At 40.1% G+C, this 21655-nt stretch overlaps 2 long non-coding RNA genes across 2 annotated transcripts in view; one reads left to right on the top strand and one right to left on the bottom strand.

Annotated features, from left to right (window-relative positions):
• The first annotated feature begins 339 nt into the window (after positions 1 to 339).
• Positions 340 to 21655, top strand: part of LOC139085073 (uncharacterized) — an 80721-nt gene continuing 59405 nt past the window's right edge. Inside the window, exons 1-2 of the long non-coding RNA XR_011543098.1 lie at positions 340 to 666; positions 5128 to 5274. This is a non-coding gene — a long non-coding RNA (uncharacterized lncRNA). The remainder of the gene's footprint in view (positions 667 to 5127; positions 5275 to 21655) is intronic.
• Positions 5324 to 21367, bottom strand: LOC139085074 (uncharacterized). Its single transcript, XR_011543099.1, has 3 exons — positions 21233 to 21367; positions 19874 to 19974; positions 5324 to 6575 (listed from the first exon to the last, which is right to left on the bottom strand). It is a non-coding gene; the product is annotated as an uncharacterized lncRNA (long non-coding RNA).

Genomic DNA, 21655 nt, shown 5'->3' with positions numbered 1-21655 from the left:
CCCAACATTTCACTGGTCTTATCATGTGGCTGGCAATAAATAGAACTGACATATATGATAGTTCTGATTATGAACTGCATGACTACAGTAGACACCAATTATAATGCAGCACATGTGCATAGTGCCCATTGGCATTATATATTAAACAGCCTGCAAGGCTACACATATAAACTTTCTTTGCTTCTCTTCTGTGGGCTTCCAACTCCTTGGGCCTTCAGGAAAGTCATTAGCAGAAAATGGAAACCAAGGGATTTTTATCAAACTGTTTTAGATGTTCATACCGGGCAGAATTACAGCCTCCTTAATAGACAAATATCCCTTTGTCCAGAAGAAGAAGAAGCTCTTTGTTTATCATAAAAAGAAGTGAGAGAAATGGTTTGTATGGTGGCAAAAATGCCAAGTTTCCTTAAACGGTTCTGGGAAGAAACTGAAATTAGCGTCATGCTAAATTATAAATGAGAATACAAAATCAGGTAATAAGCTCAATTAAGAGGTATTTCAGGAACCCTGAGTGAGGATCAGTTCCAAGTGATAGTAAGCAAGTAGTGAAGGTTTAACTAGGAAGCAGCACAGACTATCATTATCCCAGAAGGCTGAGATCAAGAAGCAAGTAACGGATGAAGTTTCAAGAGAATGGAACCTCTGATGGGTCAAGAAGTCACTCAGGTAAATCATTTCTTTTCCTGGGTGTCTTTTTATTGTGCTATATTTTGAAAGTATTTTCAGGATCTGACATCCTCCAGGTTTCTACCTTTTCTGGCAAAAGTTTTCCAGTTTGATTATGTTGCCTGATTCACTATCCCCATGACTATCCACTCTGCTTTGTGTGTGAGGACCTGACATGAGGCATCTGTGCATTCCTGTCCCCAGGCATTTTCATTTCCATGACTCGATTTGCAAATGGAGTCATTGTTCATACGGGACAGAAGAGAATGGCAATCTTTGGGTGTTCAAAAGTCTCAGTGATGCCTAATCCAGTTCTAATGCTTGGTATTTGATGCAGTTTCCAAGGAGAGCTGTGACACAAGGGCATTCATCTACATCATGACAGCATGGGGTTTTAATGCATTTTCTGTATCTGAAGAAAAAGCCTCCTATAGCGGTGGTGAAAGGAGCACGGGAAATCAATATCTTCATTTCACTAGCACACTGACAAATTGTAGTGATGATATGAGGGATCACTACACAGGGAGAGCTTGTTGGACAAAATCTAATGTGCAGTACATATACTTTCGAAGATCAACCCAAAGACTTACTCCATGAGTTTAAAAAAAAAGACGAGTGGGCTACTCAGAGCCATTATCTTTCTAGAAATATATAGAGAACCTGTTGTAACACTAACAACGTGATTTTGGAGCAAGAGGGTTTCTTTGCAACTCTCTTTTGCACGATGCATGTTATCTGGGAAGAAAGGTCAATTCCATAAAGTTTGTTTAGGAGTCAGGGGAAAATGCCTGTCTATACATTGAGATACGAAATCAAAAATATGATAGTTTACTAAAGGTATAGACCAACCTAGAAAACCATACAGTAAAATGCCAAGAATAAGGCCAGTCAGCCTTGTCAGTGAGATTGACTGAGGAGAAAAGCGAGACCACCTTCAAAGGTATTATGGGATGTGGGATGAGTCAGTGTACTAACTAGACCAGACTCTCCAATCCTTCCTCAATCACAGATAGTAGATATGACGTTAGTATCATAGATATTTGAAAACGAAATTTAACAGCCAACCACTCATTTGGTTTGATTTCTTTTTTTCCTAAGTACTATTGCTTAGCTCACCCTGATTTCTGTGATAGTCCAGTGTTGTAGGTATACTGCTGTAATTAGCAGTTATGCTTCATATATCCCTGTATATCTATCTGATATCTTCCAGATAAATAGATAAGAAGGATGGATGCATATTTTTAAAGATGATCATTCATTGTTTTGGTATTTTCATAAATTCCACAGGTTTAAATATACACATGGAAAAGTTTCTTTATACCTTACCTGGGTGTATAATCTTGTTACTCATAGGAATCATTTATCTTATTTTATATACAAATAAAAATAAAATGAGACTGATTAATTTTTCCATATTTTCCATCAATTTTACTGTTTCTCCTTTTTTATTTTTTCTGACAATGTTAAGGAATAAAAAGTTCCTTATATTTGGGTGGTTTCAAGCTTCTCTTTTCCTGAGTCATGAACATTTTTTTTTACTATGTCTCTCAGATACGGTGGCTATTTCGAAAGAAGGGTAAAGACAGGACACATACAAGATGCAGATAGTCAAGAAAATACAGTCTGGGGCCACCCCGTGGCCGAATGGCTAAGTTCACGAGCTTCGCTTCATCAGCCCAGGGTTTCCCCGGTTCAGATCCTGGGCACAGACATGGCATCCCTCATCAAGCCATGCTGAGGTGGCATTCCACATGCCACAACTAGAAGGACCCACAACTAAAAATATACAACTATGTACCAGGGGAGCTTTGGGGAGAAAAAGGAAAAATAAAATCTTTAAAAAAAAGAAAATTCAGTCTACTGCAAAATTCCCCAAACTCATGTTCTGTGGAAAACTAGTCTGAAAAGAGTTCCATCATCAAATAAGTTTGGAAGATGCTGCATCTTATCTCCTTTCTTGGAGATTAACAGCACACTTGAGAATAGTTAAACCTTTGGTAAATTCTGCAGGAAAGAAACTGGTTTAACAGAGCCCAGTATTTTTAAATCTTACTTGACAATGTAACTCGTCTTTAAAAATTCATGAAATATCCATTAACATCCTGCTTAATTGTGGGGAAATTAGAATCTTATATCCTTTGCAAAATTATCCCTTACCCATGGGCAGGAGATCCTGCACACAGACTCTTGGACTTTAACATATATGGTGAATGCCGTGTAATGCCCTTGGCAGACCAGGGTAGAAGCAACAATGAATCCGTCTATTCTCCACCTGCCTTGATGACTTCTTTCTTTTTCATTACCTTCTTCACTATTTCATAAATTTGGTGTGAAAAAATGACCAACTAAATGGTCATTTGTCTTGTCTAATTAAGTGCTATGTGAACGTTACAATAACAGCAACCGTTAATTGAGTACCCACTGCCTGTCAGGCGATGAAGCACTAAGCTAGACACTTAATATAAACTTACCCTCTTCTATGCAACAGCTAGCAGAAGAGGTAGTGCATCCTCACATAAAATGTGAGGAAACCGTTTTGGAGAGGCCATACATCTTGCCCAAATTCACTTGCTACTAGTTAGGATAAAGCCAGCATTGCATAATGATCTCTCTTTTGTCTCCCAAGTCCCTGTACTTTTCGCTGTATCATACTGCCTCTCTAAATAACATGAATTCAGCCAGTTCCATCAAGATAATAAAATATTAAGTGATAAGAATAATGATGCCAATAATGGTAATTAATAACTATCAGAAAGGTATTAAAGCTCTACATATTGTCAGTGTGTCAAATTTATGGTGGTGCAATGTTTTAATACTATAGTGCCCGGTCTCCTTTCCCTCACCCCCACATCCAATTAATCACTGACTCTGCTTGATTCTTGCTTAAATATCTCATAATCCTTCTACTGCCATTACCTGTTACTCAAGTCACCATCTTATCTGCTCTGGATTTTTACTGCAATCAATGCCTAACTGGTATCCTTGCCTTCCTCCAATTCATTTTGTGCACTGCAACCTCAATGATCCTTGGAAAATACTGATATGATTATCTAGTTACTCACTATTCAGTTTAAAACCTCTAAGACTTGCCACTGACAGTAGGGTAAAGACTGAACTTAAAGGTTTCTGGGATCCCGCACCTTCTGGCCCTTGCTACATTTCCAGCTTCAAACTCCACACTCTCCTACCTCGTTCTAGGCCTTATCAATACCAAACTAACAATTTCATTGTTTCTAAAATGCACTTTTATTTCATTTCATAATTTTACACCTCTGAAATGAAGATGTGTTTTACAATCAATGGGTCATCATATTTAAGTGGCAGCATTTTTCCTTTCTTGGTGGTATATAAAAAGAAGGGCTATCTGACAGTTAGTAACTTTATAGATTCAATGAGATGCTGATCTTCAGTTTCCATAAAGTGCCACACTTTCTTATCTGAAGGGCTATTTCCCTGGTCCTGCCTTCTGCCTGGGCTGCTCTTTGAACTCCTCTTTATTACAATTCTCAGGCTCAACGTTCCTGTGGGAAGACTTTTAAGATTCTCCAGGGCTGGTTTAAGGATGCCACTTTTCACTCACATAGCACTACTTTATCACATTTGTGGGTGGTGATTTAAAAGATGTCCATAGAGGGCCGGCCCGGTGGCGCAGCGGTTAAGTTTGCATGTTCTGCTTCTCTGCAGCCCAGGGTTCGCCGGCCCGGATCCTGGGTGCGGACATGGCAGCACTTGGCAAGCCATGCTGTGGTAGGCGTCCCACATATAAAGTAGAGGAAGATGGGCACAAATGTTAGCTCAGGGCCAGACTTCCTCAGCAAAAAAGAGGAGGACTGGCAGTAGTTAGCTCAGGGCTAATCTTCCTCAAAAGAAACAAAAGACAAAAAACAGTAAAAGATGTCCATAATTCTTTGATACTTCTCCTTTTCCTATATGAAGCCTAATGGTCCTTCCCTTGAGGATAGGCCATATTTAGTGACTCATTTCTAAAGAATAGAATGTGGTAGAAGTCACCGTGTATCCTTTCCAAGATTAGGTCTTAAAAAGATTTGTGTTTTCCTTCTTCATCTCTTTTGGATTGCTCTGTCCAAGGAGGCTAGCTGCCATGTTATGAAAAAACTCAAGCACGTCTATGGGAGGTCACATGACAAGGAACTGAGGCCCCCAGCCAAGAACTGTATGAGGGTACCATCTTGGAACCGGGTTCTCAAACCCCAGTCAAGCTTTCAGATCACTGAAGCCCTGGCCAACATCTTTCCTACAGTCTTATGAGAGACCCTGAGCCAGAACCCACATAGCTAAGCAGCATCCAAATTCCTGTCCCGCAGAAATTGTGAGATGATAAGTGTTTGTTGATTTTAGCCACTGTATTTGGAGTGATTTGTAACATGATAATAGATAACTAATGTAATAGTGAATTCGAATTGCCTTTTTTTCTTGCCTGTATTTCCCTATGGACTGAAGTCTCCTGGAAGACGGGGCCTGAACTATGTTTACGTCACCTTTCCAGCGCGTAACATAGTACTTGACATGTATTATGTGCTCAAAAATATATGTTGAAAGAATGTTTACATGTAAAAGAATTTCGTCTTGGCCAGTACTCCATATTAGGTAAGAAACCTTTCCCTTCTTCATCAACAAATATTTGCAAGACTTGATATACATGAAAATTTCTTTATTTATTCATAGTGTAAGGAAGAAAGGGTTAAGGAGTAGTTTTGTTTTTGATGCATATGTTTCATTTTCCCTACAGTAGTAGAGGGATCATATAAAACTATTCTGCTTTCTGCTCAAAATGATTTAGTAGTTTCCCATTGCACTTAGGACAAAATTCAACTCTCTTCTTACAATCTACGTAATTCTCCCTAACCCAGTCCCTGTTTGCTTCTCTGACCTCACCTCCTACCACTCTCCAGAGATTCTAGTCTTCCTGTTCCTCAAAGACATCAAGCTATTCCCTCTTCAAAGGCTTTAAACTCACTCTTCCCTTTGCCTGAATTTTCTGCCTCCATATTTTGCAAGGATGAATCTGTTTCATATAAATCAGATTTATAGGTTATGCCAATTCTTAAAAAAATCACCGCATCTAACCTTGCTCTTCACCTCCCCAGTGACTACCTGCCCCAATACCCTGATGTATTTTTCCCTCGCTATCAGAAATTATTCCATTTGTTGGTTCATTTGTTTGTTTGTTTTCCTCCTCCCTCCCTTAACTAGAAGTAAGCCCAGCGAAGGGAGAGACTTTGACTCTCCTGTTGACCGTTGTGTCTCCCAACTCCCGGCACACGCTCTTACATACAGTAAGCACTAAGTAAAGTTCTGTTGGATGAATGAAGATGGAAGGGTGTATGAATGAACGAAAGAGAAGTAGTGCATGGGAGAGACAGACAGGTGCAAGTTATGTCCAGAACATGTACCCTGCCTGTGTGTCCCCTTTGAGTTTATTGGAGTTGCTATTAAGAATAAGGTCAGGATTAGAAGAGGAAATTTGTTTTTGATCAATTTGGTAGGACTTGGCTTTAGCAGAGCTGCTCCATGGCCTAGGTGAACCAGTGTAATGAGAGACAGGGATGGCCACTATCTCCTTGACAAGGATCTTAGCATGATCTTTGCAACTTCACTGAGAGGCAGCTTTGGAAACATCAGAGAGAATTCCTTTAGACAGACCCTCAGCCTCCCCAGGATGGGTCCTGCTGATAGAGGCAACAATGAGAGTCCTCAGGCCCCTTCAAGGGCAGTGGAAATTGACGAGTGGAGAAACAGCAGGAAAAGTTGAATAAAGCAGACACTTCATGACGGGTCTGGTTGGTAAACTTCTTTGCGAACACGTGTAGGACAATCATTCAAGGATCACGAGATCTATTCAGTAAGGGTGCAGGGAGGGAACCCTCTCAGGAAAGAGACTGGAAGTCCTGTTTTAGGAAAAAAATAAAGAACAAGACAACATGTCTTCAAGTTTATCCACAGGCTAACAAATTCAGAAACTACTGTTCTAGAGCACTGAATTTGAAGTCAGAATATCTGAGTTTTAGTTCTACTCTTCCAAATTCTTGTTGTGTGCTTTGGGGCAAGCTACACAGTCTATTCAACTCCTATTTCTTCATCTGAAATACAGGAATAATGATATCTCCTGAAGGGTATTGTGATGATCAAATATGGTAAAATTTGAAAATATATATAAAAATGTTTTTGTGAAATATAAAGTGCTATAAATTATTAATTTGTCATGGTCACATTTGGAATGCTCTGCCTATCCTATAATGATGTCCTTCAGCCCTTAAATTCTTCCCTCGTTTACACAACTGAATGCCTCAGGGGTCATATTTGTTCTTCTGCATCCCACCCCGTTGGTTAGAGTTTTTTGGACAAAGAGAGGAAATTTGACCCAAGCTTGCCCAGTCAGATTTTACGTCCATGGATTTTAGAATTGGGACCAAAAGACGCGAGTTCAGTCCAAGCTGGTCTTTTGAATGACAAAGGCCTAAACCCAGAAGCCATAGGGTGTCATCATAAATCCACATGAAAGCAAAGCATGTAAAGCAAAGAAAGCCAATCAACAGAGACAAAAGATGAAACAGATTTGTAGAGAGAAGCTGCCTGAATTCAGGGTGGGTTTTTAGTCCCTAGGTCTAGACTCATTTGATACCTTTGTCTTAATTATAAATTCTTTGTCTTAATCATAAATTTCCCTTTCTTTCTTAAGTTAAATAAAGTTGGCTCCCGTTCTATTACAAAGAAAGAATCCTAATACATTATTATTATTATATTGTATTATGTTATTATTGTATATATAATTGGAGATGGTTAGCTCTATTACTGAATGACAGTTATGGTTAAAGAAAAACACTGTGTTGCAACCTTGAACACATGAAGCTCACTTCATAAGCATGTGGTGTATCTGCTTTGTAGAGTTGTGTTTAACATCTATATGGTGATTTGCCCAAGAACCATTATATGAAGTAAAATGATAACTGTAATATACCAATAATAGTAATAACAGTACTTAGTAAAAATCAGAAAGGTTTAAAAACTCTACTCATGGGCTGTGTGAAATGTTCAGCAGCGGATTATTATAATATGGGCCATCATAGGGACTTGCTGGGCTGTTAGTCTTATGATCTAGGCAGTACTTTCATATGGTAATATCAGCAGCCATTGCTCCTCTGTCTGCACTCGTCTCACCTTTCTTATTTAAATGAATTCCATCTGTTTGGAAACACTTTCCCTTTCACAAGCTTGCAGTATCCAAGTTACTAATCAGACAAAAGAAATCTTCCAATAACAGAAAATGTTTATTCCCATCGTTTTGTCCAGTCATCTTCTGGAATGTTTGTAAATTTCCATACTGATCTTTGACTACTATAAAAACCTTTAAGAAGGTTGCTGCCTTAATATTTCAAAAATACGTGTTAATGAATTCCTGGGAACACGTTACCAATGCTATGTATAATTTCCATCTTGCTCCACATAATCCTACCGCACAATTACCTCCCGCAAAACTGAAGCTTATTCTCTTGGAATGCCTATTCTTTTAGTTACAATGATTGAAAACCAAGAATATTTTGTAAAATAAAGTAATATATACTTATGAAACTCCAAATATGAACACATTTGCTGGCTCACAGGCTGACATGGAACCAAAATAGTGTTGAAGGATCTGAAGCCTATGGTAACATAGCACATACATCAAATTGAGCTTTCTGATTTGTAGGGTCAATGTGAATGCACAAATATATTATACATGTGTTTATGAATACAGAAAGACCCCTTATAAGCACCCTACATAATGTACAATTCAGTTGTTTCTGAATTATTTTACAGTGATACAATCACCTTCTATAGCCTATTTTTTATTTTTATTTATTTATTTATTTTCCGAGAAAGATTAGCCCTGAGCTAACATCTGCCAATCCTCCTCTTTTTGCTGAGGAAGACTGGCCCTGAGCTAACATCCGTGCCCATCTTCCTCTACTTTATATATGGCATGCCTACCACAGCACGGCTTGCCACGTGGTGCCAGTCTGCACCTGGGATCCAAACCAGTGAACCCTGGGCCGCCGAAGTGGAACATGTGCGCTTAACTGCTTGCGCCACTGGGCAGGCCCCTGTAGCCTATTTTTTAAAGATCTTTTTGATCAAAAACGTTTGCACACCTGAGTAGGCAGAGCCTAGCTCACTGATGACTGAATTAAGAAATCAAGTATGTATTACAACCTCACTAATTTGTAGGGAGACATGTATGAATTAGTGAAAAAGTATGAATTATGTGATTTTATATAATAAACAATGGCATTTTATTAAATTAGCATTCTTTTCAAGTTTGCTTCAATGAGTTATAAATTTAACTATTAGTAAGCCACCTTCATTGCCATGCATGAATATGCTAAGATACTTAAAAATACTTCCTCTCTGAAGTAGATGTGTTACAGACATGGTTATATTCATTTTTAAAATGATACCCTTGGTTATATGGTGCAAATGCAAGTAGCTCAGTCCAGTCTCCCCCAAAACAAAAAAAAACTCACAGAAAATCTCTACTCTGGTATTTCCCCTAATACCCTGGGTCTATTTCCATCATATTTTCCTTCAGTTTGCATGTCCTTTTCTCCCTAGTAGACCACAAACTTCTTGAGGTTAGGAATGGGTCTGATTCCTTTAGTCATCAGTACATCACAACAGTGTCTTGCATGTAATATCTGCAATGGTAATCATTTGCTGAATGACTGAATCAGTGTTTGGTTTTCACTGACGACTTTCACGGATTTTCTCAGTAAGGTAAAGAATTGTTATCACACGCTACAGGGCTCAGAGGGCCTGAAATGATTTTCAGCATAGATTCTTTAAAATATTCCTAAGCAATTGGTTTTCTATCAATCCATGTTTATTAGTCTAGAAAACAGTGAGTTTAGTCCCATGAACAATGCTGAAGAAGCTTAATCAGAAACCAGGAAGAAACATTTTTAAAGCAAGACCACATAGCCATTCTGTGCTCTCAGAATTTCTGCTCTAATGGGCCCTTCCAAATTTTCTCAAGTTGAGTTTCTTGGCTAGGTCTTAGCAACAGTAATATTGTGCTGGACAACATAATGCAAAGGATCGTGCTTTAGTGAGCCTACCCAAGAAGCGCCACATTGCCTATATTATTTTTCAAGGGGTTTGGGACACTTGATGGAAAAACGTTTTCAGCAGTTCTTAGTTTTGTAAGAACGGGCTCATTTTCCTCCTGAGAACACCTACATTTATTAATATCTTTAAGGGCAACTATTAGTGGTTTCCTACAATTAATTTGCACAACCACTTTTTCCAAGCTTTTTTTATGCTCTAAGTATCTAGAATTAGAAAAGATTGGTTCAATTTGAAGGAACCACCAATTTGCAGCATTTGTTAATTCCCACACACCTATATCCATCTCCAGTTGTGTCTACATAATGATAACTTCCCATCAGATCTGGTGACTTTGTATCACCATCAGCACAAGCAGGGATAAATTGGAGCAAATAACTGATTCCAGGGGTAGTCTTGTCTATGTGCTGAATATGTTCACTGCAGTCTCTCTTTCAAAGTGCAGCATCCATTTGCTCATAGGCCTGATAGCATCCCAAATGATTACATTGCTGTCAATTTCTGTTCCCTTAACTAGATAGAAGTTTCCAGAGCTTTACCCTGAAATTCCAGGTTTTCATTTGGCATTTGGAAAAAGTGAGCTGTGTGTTCATGGTCAAGCTTGATCCTCCAGATCACTTTATCTATCACAAAGACAGCTCTGAGTTTCAGCTTGAATCTCTCCACAAGATGACCCAAGTTTCTTTGTTGTAAGTTCCTTGGGGATTTTCCCTCTGTAGCTCTTTAAGAGCACTTATCTGCAGTGAATGAGAGAGCAGATCTCAATTCTTCTCTGCTCTTCTAAGGCAGCTAATGAGATCAGAGCTGCTCTGGGTTTTTATCTACCCTTCTAAAGGATCACCTGAGATAAGAATCAGGGTTTCCCCCAAAGCAAACCAAAGGAAGTACAAAGAAACACTGACGGGTGAGGAGACAACCTGGGACAGGATAACTGAAATCGGCAATCAGTCATTGATGGTTAAGTATCTAGGTATCAAAGTTTTTTCCTTTTTGCAATTACTGATTATAGCTTTTAGCTGTTTGACCCACCCTTTGTTAACTGTGCTGCTTAGGCACTATGCTATCTGACTCCCACTAGGCTCCTATAGACAACATCTCCCGGGGGCATGGGTCACCATAGTAATGGGTGTGTGAGCTGTTTTTGAGGAATTAGAACTCCTTGTCTACTTCAGGCGGGTTGAGACCACCAACTCATCAACTGAGCCCACACAGATGTCCAACAGGCGACCTTTTGACATCAAGAGGCTAAAAACTCCACCCTCAGATGATGCTAACGCTGCCACTTTGTGAAGATGGGTCCTACGAAGAGGCATGAAGTCTGACTATGCTTGCACAGATCACCAATTACCTCACCTCTCCTCACCTGCAATCACCACTCAGCACATTTCAGACCGCCTTGCCACCTACCCCATAAATATCCCTGAGTCTCTATTTTCAGGGAAGCGAATTTGAAGCTCATGCTCTCACTTCCTCACATGGCTGCCTTGTGAGTAAACCCTCTCTCTGCTGCAATCTCGTCTCTCGGTGTTTGGCTTTCTGGGTGGCAGGCAAAAACAAAGCTGGTTTGGTAACATAACTTGCGCCAGTAGCCTACCTGTTAATTACCTGGAGCCATGATCCAATCATATGTCATGAATAAGAGCAGGAAGCAAATAAATTGTAGTCACTTCCAATTAGCTCACTCAACAGGCCAGGAGCAAGTTAATTCTTAAGCATTTAATTCAGTCAATTGGCACTCAAACAAGGAGAGGCAGAAAAGATGTAGTCTTTGTAAGCTTGCAAACCTGAGTCAAGCTCATAAGAGCAAATTAAAATGTTTCAGTCTTTCCCAAATTCTCCAGTATTGTATACATACACAATGTCAAATGGAAGTTTAGTGTCCTACTCTATAGGCTGGTCTCAGGTCTATCACCATTTACTTGGACCTTTTATGTAAATTTTCTGTGTCTCAGTTTTCTTATCTGTAAAATGGGGCTAATAATAATAGCAATATTTACAAGGCTTAAGAATAATATACATTTAATGCATTTATTAAGTACTTAATTGATATTAGCTATCATTATTATTTCTGTATATTCACATTTGAAACACTGAAAGATAGGAACTTTTAAAATTTTTACATCATTCTTTGCAGAGACTGGTCTGTAATCAGGGATGGGCATTCTCCCGTCCATGCTTAGCACACAGCAATACATTTTCATGAATTACCATCAGCATCAAACTATATGACATTTATTTTCTCTATTACTTTAAAATTAGATACTTGTTATAATTTAACAATTTTCTTCTCCTTTTCTTTTCTATAATTGATACTGGTCTTTTACCCTCTTGGTAAAGGAAAAAAACGTCAATTCTCACATTTCTGCACTTTGGCAATTCCTCAGAGAGCCATGGCCCTGATTTCCCTCCTGCAAAGTGCCATCTGTGTGCAGGGGGTCTTTTGTCGGCTCCTTCTGTGATTCATTGTGACTCCTTATTGTTGCAACTGAGATGGCCTTTTTTTCCTTCTCTCTTTCCTAATAAGGAACAGAACCAACACAACTGGGATCACTTTGAACACTGGCATTTCTGAACACAGTTCTAACTAGATTTGTATATTTATGCTGTGGGTAGAAATGCCAGATAAGAAGAAACAGATGAAGACAGATGAAAGGGTGAGACAGAATGAGGAGGTCAGTTACTTGAATTTCCTAAGGTGGGACATTTGTTGCAGAAATGGCAACCAGCTCTTTTAAAAAAAATACATTGGAGTTCAGTACCATTAACAATAGAAAAAGAAAGGTGGCAAGTAGCTCTGTGGCGTTAATCTCACCCCTCACAAATAATGGCACCAGTGACATTTGACCATGTGACAGATGAGTGAGCAGAGAGCCCTGGGACTGTGATAGTGACAGTTTTCTTTTTCTATCCCTGTGAATTATTCAGCATTGGCACAGCACTGGGAAAACACAAACCTGAGAAAGGGTAAGGGAGAAAAGGAATTCTATTGCAAATGAGAATGGCTGCTGACAAGTCCATTAAAAAACAACCACCCAACATTCAAGCTGCATCTGCTGTCTTCCAAATGTCCTTCAAAGGTTCGGTTCACTAACTTCTTTTAGACATGTAAGCAAGTGGCAGAGGAGAGAGGAGAGCCACTGTTAAAAGCATCCCATATTGGTCTCTTTCTGAAGGTGTCTGTGTCATTATCAAAGATCAGATGGTAACATCTTCTAAGATCACATGGATTATTAAAGCCCAACGTCCTTGCCACAAATTTCCACCCAAGAGTTACATTCTGCTGACTGGAGTGCTTCCCGCTGTTTTGGGTTCGATGTGATTGCTTTCCACCCCTTTCACTCTACTGTGTTAAAGCTGCCACTCCAGTAGAGGCTGTTTTTCTGAATGTGGTTATAAAATTTCACAGGCAAGTTGTAAAAATGCCATGGCAAAAAGAAAAAAAAAATGCCATGGCACACTTTACAAAAATAAATTAATTAATTAGATATATTATTGTTTTTCAATGAGCTGAATTGCTTTTCTTTTCTCTGCTTGGGAGGGAGGAAGGGCAGTCTTTCTATCTAAGTACCCCCAGCCTAAAAGGGAACCCAGTGAGATTTCCTGAAATGAGGCTATGAAGGCGAATTCTAGCACTGAGCCCGACCATTTGCTCTGCCCCAACCTTTTCTCCCACTAACATCTGCAGTGCAGCTGGGAGGCTGAGGAACTGATGTTTTTACATTGCTTGTCCAGTAAGGGGGGCTAGAAACTACAGTTCTATTCCTCTTGGAGGCTTCTCCCTGCTGGTATATCCTGCCAGAGAAAAATCACTGGTAACATCTTGTATTTCTACAATAGATTTTATGTGACATTTTCAAAATATTTTACATTAATGTATGAATCTTCCCTTGGTAAGGTATAATAAGTGAGCACTTCATCTCCATTTTCTGGAAGGGTAAAATGATACAACAGCAGGCGCAGTGAGGAATAAATCTGCTGCAGTGTCGTGTATGGCCCCCAGATGTCCCTTCCTCTGCCCCCTCCCCACCAAAGCTCTAAAATTTCTTGTCCACAGTTTTCTCTCTACAACAATGGTATGAATTTCAAAGCCTGTCCTCTATCAGCCCTTTCCTGCCAGGAAATAACACTGGAGGGTAGTAGGAACATCACAGAAGGTGGCATGGTTTCATTTACACAGGCGTGATGATTAAATGGGAGACTTTCTACCCTTCCTGAGTGACTCACATCTTATTTTAGATTAATGTGGCCCTCTTGAGTCCCACTGGAGCTGAACATCACTAATCTGGTGTAGCATGGGTCTGAAATGTAAATCTCCTGAGCTTTCAATCTTTTAAACTTCATTTTGCACTAGCTACTTTCCATTCCCTCCCCGCTCACCACACACGCTCACACTCTCCAACATGGCCCCTAACAGACTAAACAACTTCCAGTTAGACCTAAATAAAAACTTCATTTTTTTTCTTTAATGCTGGACTAGGCTAGGCAGCCCAATCTAAAATCCCTTTTCTGATAAGCTAGACCTGCTCAAAGGCAGACTCCTGGACCAAATGACCAGGAAATAGCGGCCATGCACCCTAGTCTTAATCTATGTGTCTGTGATCACTGCATGAGTCATTTAAGAGAGCTATTTTCTCTAGGTTTACATAGGAAAATATCTCAGCCCCAGATCATCTCCAAGAAAGCTGACCCTATGTTTTCTGTCATCTTACTCTGGATTTCTTTTAGGGTTCCTTTACGATTCTCATTGCCAAGCTCACAGCTTAGTTTGGAAGTTTTGGAAGACAGATTATGGTTATAGGAGAACTGTCCCTGCTTTCAGTAGCGTGCCAGGTAAGATGTTAGGAACACAAGATGCTGGTGTGCCTCTAGTCATTGCTTATTAGAAATCAAAAGGTTTGCTCATTAGGATTTGCATAAACAATCAAAAATTAAATGTTCAAAATGTTAACAAATGGTTAATTCATTTTTTCTGAAATTTTTAGGACACAACAACTCTCATAGATTAGGCTTTAAATTGGGTGTATTTTCATGAGTGGTCTGACCTTTACTTTTTGGTGGGTATAAATAAGAACATAAAAGGAAGTTTACTGGAGGAAATCATTACGGTCTTTCCTGGTCCCAAAATGGCCTTCATCCCTCTCTTTGCTACCTGGGGAGGATTGGGAGGGCACTGGCTGCTTCCAGTCTTTCAGAAGAAGAAGCAGATGCAGGTCTACCTTATCTCCTTATACAATGGAAAGTATATTTCACAATCACTGTAACGGCAAGGATGAAGGATGAGCCATTCTATGTCTTTCTTATGCAGCCCATGAGTCCTCAGGTCATGTCAGCGTTTGCTAAGATTAGAGCCACTTTAACAGTAATAAATGCCTGACATTATGGGGCCTGGAGCCTCTAATTCTCCCTAAATGATTCCTAGGCTTCCCTCTGCAAATAGGTTTCATCAAGCACCTTCTGGAGTGCCTTGTTGAGAAGAATAGACTCTCAACAAGCCCTCCATATCTGCCTAGACATATTGGACTACTGCTGGCCAATTCAACTATTCAACAAATATTTGCCAAATACAGACTCTGTGTCAGAAACTGTGTTAAACTTGAAAATCTCTCAGTGACTATGACATGAGCTTAATCTAGGTCCCTTGTCACACTCTGGAAACCCACTTATTTACTTTGGAGATATCTACTGTTTAAGAAAATATAAGATTTTATTTTAATTTATTGGCATACTAGTACTAAAATATGGTGATAGAGGGTAGATAAGTACATGAATGTAGATAGACATCATTAGGTCACAATGGCAAGTTGCCTGTCCATTCTATCCTACCAAACCATCCGAGGTGTGGTGATGTGTTGGTTTCACAGAGGGCAAAATCAAACTCTCACTTTTCTAATCAAAAGTGAGAAGAAGAAAGTGTTTTAGGGAATATCAATTGTATAACTTTTTTATAAAGAAAAAAAAGGTGTGATCTTCTCATTTGACAGATTGCCTAATGACTCTAGCATTTATCCTTTTAAGTTAGTGACCTATATTTGAATTTTCGTTCCCTAGAAGCTACTGAACCAATCAAATTTTTGCAAAATTTCTCCAACTCTGCAAACATAGTTGACTATTTCCCAAGTTGAATGACAAACTCCTTAAGTGACTGTCAGTCCTGGGGCCGCTGAGAGTCCTCATCTTTGTGATTCCTCCAGTGACTGCATAAAACAGGAAGGAACTCAGTTGCTGGGGAGAGTGACACAGATAACTTACTACCAAATAATATCATGGCACTGGAACTTATAGAGAAATACTGACTCGAGGCTTTGTCAAAGCTTCAGAAACTAGCTGCAGGAAGAGCTCAGTATCTGACCTGCTCAAGCAAGTTGGAGTTAGCTACCAGCCTTATACTTTTATGAGGTTGGAGAATCCAGATACTGTTCCGGGACTGAATGGGTGGCGTTTCTCATCAGAGATTGTGTCCAAGAGATGACAGACAAAAAGGCAGTGGAAATTGTGGTTCTGCTCCCTTATGTTGTATAGGGCAGAAGCTGTTTTGGTGGAGATGAGTAAATAATATGTGTGCATGAAGTGGGAGGGAAGAGATTAAGAAAGAGAAAAAGAGAGAGATCCTGTGAAAATTATATCATCAGTAATTTTGTCATCATTTTGTCCTTATTGAGGATATGTTTTCTGAATGACTTTACAGTGCCATATAAAACCCAAAGTTACTCATTTCTAATTAAGCCTAAGGATATGCCTTGGATGGTATGGAATACAGTAGTCTCCTCTTATCTGCAGGGGATGCATTCAAAGACCCCCCAGTAGATGCTTGAAACTGCTGATAGTACCGAACCCTTCTATACTCTTTTTTCTTATACGTACATACCTATGATAAAGTTTAATTTGTAAATTAGGCACAGTAAGAGATTAACAGCAGTAACTTCTCGTTGGCATATCCAAACTGCCAGCATCACTACTCTTGTGCTTTGGGGCCATTAATAAGCAAAATAAGGGTTACTTGAACACAAGTACTGTGATACCTTGACAGTCGATCTGATAACCAAGATGGCTACTAAGTGGCTAACAGGTAGTAGTGGATACACTGGACAAAAGGATAATTCACCGCCTAGGAGAAACAGAGTGGGACACACGAGATTTCATCACATTACTCAGAACAGTGTGTAATTTAAAACTTATGAATAATTTATTTCTGGAATTTTCCATTTAATATTTTGAACTGCAGTCAATCATGAATCTTGGAAAGTGAAAGCGCCCAATAAGGGAAGACTACTGTACTCAAGATTAATGGAATGCCTTGATTTACACTTGGGTCCCTGTGCTGTGTAGAATTTGGGGCTTAACTAAGTTCTCCAGCTGCCAGAACCTGAAGGAATAAATGGTCTCAGCACTTGTCAGAACTGGCTTAGAGCCTGAGAGAAGGAGAGTTGGATAGTTGATGGTTTAGACGCTACTCTGAGTTATCTGAGATACCAAAAAGCGAGGGGCACTGAAAAGTCTGCTAACAGGAGGTCCTGGCTGCTGAAGACTCTGGGACAGATGGCTGCCTCCACTGCCAGGAAGGCAACATCCAGGAATTATTGTGAGATCAAGTTCTAACTGTCTCAAGAACAACATTCCAGAGGCCACACAGGAAGTTTCCACTTACTGAAGCATATATTGTGTCTGCCTAGAACTAGGTCTCTGTACTCCTCTGACCTGCCAATAGGTCACTGTTGACCTCCTGGTACAGATATTTGCTTCTAATTGTATTCTCTTTGAGCAGAAAGTGATAATTTCTCACCCGAAAAATTTCATAGACTCAGACCCAGACTTATGAGTCCATGTCCCATCAAATACAAAGACCAAGACATCTGAGTCCCACTTAGAACGATAAGGTTAAAAAAAACTGGATTCAGAGTTATATAAGAAATTTTTTGAATTATATTTTTTATTCCAGTATATGCACATCCAATCAGCCTGTGAAATGCAACTTTCCCTACAGCTATGTGTCATTTGAGCCCTTCTGATGTCTCCAGAATTGATATTGACCTTTTCACATGAGAGTGCAGGAAATCTGACTATACCCTTTGATTCTCAGCCCCTCATCACACTCTTGCCTATGTCAGTGTCAGTGCAATGCTCCAGTTTTGATATTTAGTCTGTGTCTAAGAACCAGCCTCATGGGCACTTCAGTTCAATTAACTGGATCCCTGCTTTGAGCCTGCCTTAGTAACCTGCCTCGGGTCTTCCTAGCACTGAGACCTTCTGTCCTCAATTTACATCTTCTCTTTTGTCTTTAGGCTTTCTGTTTCTAAAAGTTTATTATGAATTTCAGAATATTTAACTATTCTTAGTTTCTCTTTAATAGGTTTTACCCAATTACATGGATACCCTATACATTTTTGGAAGCAAAATGAACACAGAAACCTACTTTGGCATTTATCTAGTCAAAGTTCTTGGAGTTGACATTTGTAGTATTTTTGCCTGTTTTTTTGTTTTATTGGTTTTTGCCACCCAGCAAACATTTCCTCTTCTTTCTTCCAAAAATGGTATTTCATCTTCCTCTGGGAGACCATCTCCCTACAGTGTTCATTCAGTGGCTTTAGGTGACCATCTCTGCCTCCACACTGGGCACGCGACCCAATACAATGAACATATCTAATTTCCTGGCCAAAATCATTGGTCCAAGTTTGGGAATGTGACCTAATTTAGGCCAATAAGTGTCCAAACTTTTGTTCAAACTATTGCTGGGGGTGGGGAAGGGGGAACTCTTCTTGACATGGACTTGGTGCTGGGAGGATATAAGGTGAGAGCTATTGGCAGCCATCTTGCCTCAAGTGGTTTAGGGAGCTTTCCTGAGAATGGAGCAAATACAAAGAAATGCAAGACAAAGAGATATAGAGATTCTGAGGCCTGTTGACATCATTTGAGTTCCCATATCCCAAACATGACTGAACTGCACTACCTCTCTTCTCTTCAGCTCATTAAGTATTTTTGTCCTTGTCAATTTGAGTTGAGTTTTCAGACACCTAAAGACCATTGACTATTTCAGGTCTATTTTCCTCATGACTGATGTTATGGTGAGAGTCTCTTCCTACAGTCGTTATACCGTGTTTGAACTTACTATTCAGTCACATCAAAGCTATAGATATAGGGTGGAAATACAAGTCACAGGCTAGCCATAATCATTGCAAGATGAATTATCCCAGGGACTAACGTTCCAGACAGTCTGCTAGGGTAAAACTAAGCAGAGAATCTTTTTTCCTTTGTGTGTTAAGAAACCAGAGCCATTTCTTATCCTGCTTCCACTTCCCATAAATGGTATGTCTGGAATAATGGTCGGAGGGTGGCAGAAAATATAAGACACAGGCCTGTTTCCCTCATTAGACCATAAAAGCTCCTTCAGGAAAAGTGCTTTATCTAGTTTACTATTGTATCCCTAGAAACGAGACTAGTGCCTCGCACAGGGCAGGTATTCAATAATTGTTGGCTGACTGAATAAGTAGAAAATGTATAAAATAGTGCTGCTTATAGACATACATTGTTCTATTTTTTTGTTCTTTGTCATCCTGAAGAAAAAGGCTTGTTACTGTCAGAGTTGTCTGAGGGCCTGTGGAGACCTGTGTGTGATATGCTCGTCAGTCACACTCACAACCACAAGCAAGTTCAAAGGAGCTTGTGGTCGTATGATATTCAGAATCCAACAAAATCCAGAATCCACAGAAATGAACTTTCCAAGCCACCCCTATTTACGGGATCCTGGAGTGCTGTTGATCTGGGAGGAACTGTCTATCACTGTGTCAATCACTGATACAATGAACAAATCTCAGAGGCGCGGCCTGAAGCTAAATGATGTTTAACTCTCTGTTGTCTATCTGGCAATGGGGTTCTAAATGTTTCTTTCTTTCAGGACCTTGGAATACTCTCAGATATGGTACTTGTTCCAAATTTAGCCACTGCAGACCATGGGGGCTTAGCATAAGGGAGGAAAGAGGAGGACTGCTTATATTTTGTGAAGCAAAGAAGCTCAAGGCTTCTGCAAGAGGGATTACCGTGGAGGAATAAGAAGTGTGAGATGAAGCGCAGAAAGGCTGTGGCTGGGACTCACCCTCCAGCTGGAGCTGCGGCCGGCTCCTCGTGATCGAGCTTTCACGGCAGATCATCCATTAACTTTGTCAAACCAACCACGATGCTCCTGGGCTACCCACGCTGATAGTGGGCAGAGCTAATTAGGCAAACACAATCTCCGGGCACCCTGAAGACCAAACACTCTGTAGGGCCCATTAGTTCCTTCTTATCCCAGCCACTGTCTCCAGTTTGGACGGTTATATTTAAATAAAGGAGAACAGAAATCAGGACACGTGTGGTTGAGAGATGTGCCAGGTCTGGGACTGAGCCCAGAAATGCTGGGGCTGGGTCCAGGTGTTCAACAAGAAGCCTTTCTTGCTGGGAGGTCAGATGGAATGAAAAGCCAGCTTGAGTTGTTCAGGAAGACGTGCTGGGCCTTTTTGTGATTGGAGGTCAAGTTAAATGAAAGCAAAGTCCTCCCCCTCTGTTCTCCGTCCCCCTCCTGTGTGCTGGCAGCGAGAGTCTAACTAGGGAAAACTTGAGATTACTAGCAACAACCTAAACAATGGCATCCCTCCAAATCATGATAAAACCTTAGGGAATCTTCAAAATGTGCATCTTTTCCAGGACTCAAGTAGTTCCTAGGGCTGGAAAAAAGTGCACTAAAGCCTAATCTCTCTAACTTACAAAAACTCTCCTTGAAAATGAGGCCAATCAGGGAAGTTTTGCGGAGCCCTTGCTATGCAGATACACTGATGATGACACGGTCTGCTCTGGATGATGCAGAGGATGTGACAGCTGAGACAGCTGAGACAGGCTCCAAACTAATCATGTAATGTGAATAGTAGAGACAGGCAGGGGCTGGAACTACCTGCTCTTTACAACTCAGTTTGCCATCTTGCTACTTGCCATAGGATTTAAGACAATTAAAAAGAAAAATAGCAGGGGCTGGCCCCGTGGCCGAGTGGTTAAGTTCGCGCGCTCCGCTGCAGGCGGCCCAGTGTTTCGGCGGTTCGAATCCTGGGTGCGGACATGGCACTGCTCGTCAGACCACGCTGAGGCAGCGTCCCACATGCCACAACTAGAGGAACCCACAACGAAGAATACACAACTATGTACCGGGGGGCTTTGGAGAGAAAAAGGAAAAAATAAAATCTTTAAAAAAAAAAAAAAAAAAAAAGAAAAAAAAGAAAAATAGCAGTTAATGTCCAGACAGAATGTAAAAATGAGAAAGAGACAGAAAATAACTTTTACTTTAGGAATGGTTTTGGAAAACCCCAGTGCCATCACAGAAATATTTCAGATATGCTATTTTCCTCCCATGAACAAACAAAAACTAATTGTGAAGAGGTTGAGTCAACAGGAGCATCACTGACCTGAACCTCATTATTCAACCCACCTGGACTCTGCAGAAATTGTGTCAGTTCAATGGCCGCCATGACCCGTGGCATTCTCCTGCTTCTCTGAATCCTCCTTCTTAGTCTCGTTCTCTGAATTCATCTTCTAGCCAGTGAGGTTTTAGTTCTCGGCCTCTGTTCTTTTTTTAGACTCTTTCCCTTGGTGAACATATCCACTCACTCATGTTTATCTGTACCTTCGGCAGCCAGCTTTATTTCTGGCTCTGATCTTGTTTTCAAATTATTACCTTTATCTCTCCAGCTGCCTAATGGACATTTCTACCTAAATATTTTGCTATCATCTCAAACCCAACATGTCTATGATTAATGTATCATCCCCTCAGCCCAGTCCTGGCCTCTTCTCTGATTTCTGTTAATGATTTCATGATATTCTCAGGTCTCTATCCTCAAAACAAAGAAAAACT

This window comes from Equus przewalskii, chromosome 8 (assembly GCF_037783145.1).
Source record: "Equus przewalskii isolate Varuska chromosome 8, EquPr2, whole genome shotgun sequence".
Classification (NCBI taxonomy): Eukaryota; Metazoa; Chordata; class Mammalia; order Perissodactyla; family Equidae; genus Equus; species Equus przewalskii.
This window is presented reverse-complemented; position numbering and strand designations above follow the sequence as displayed.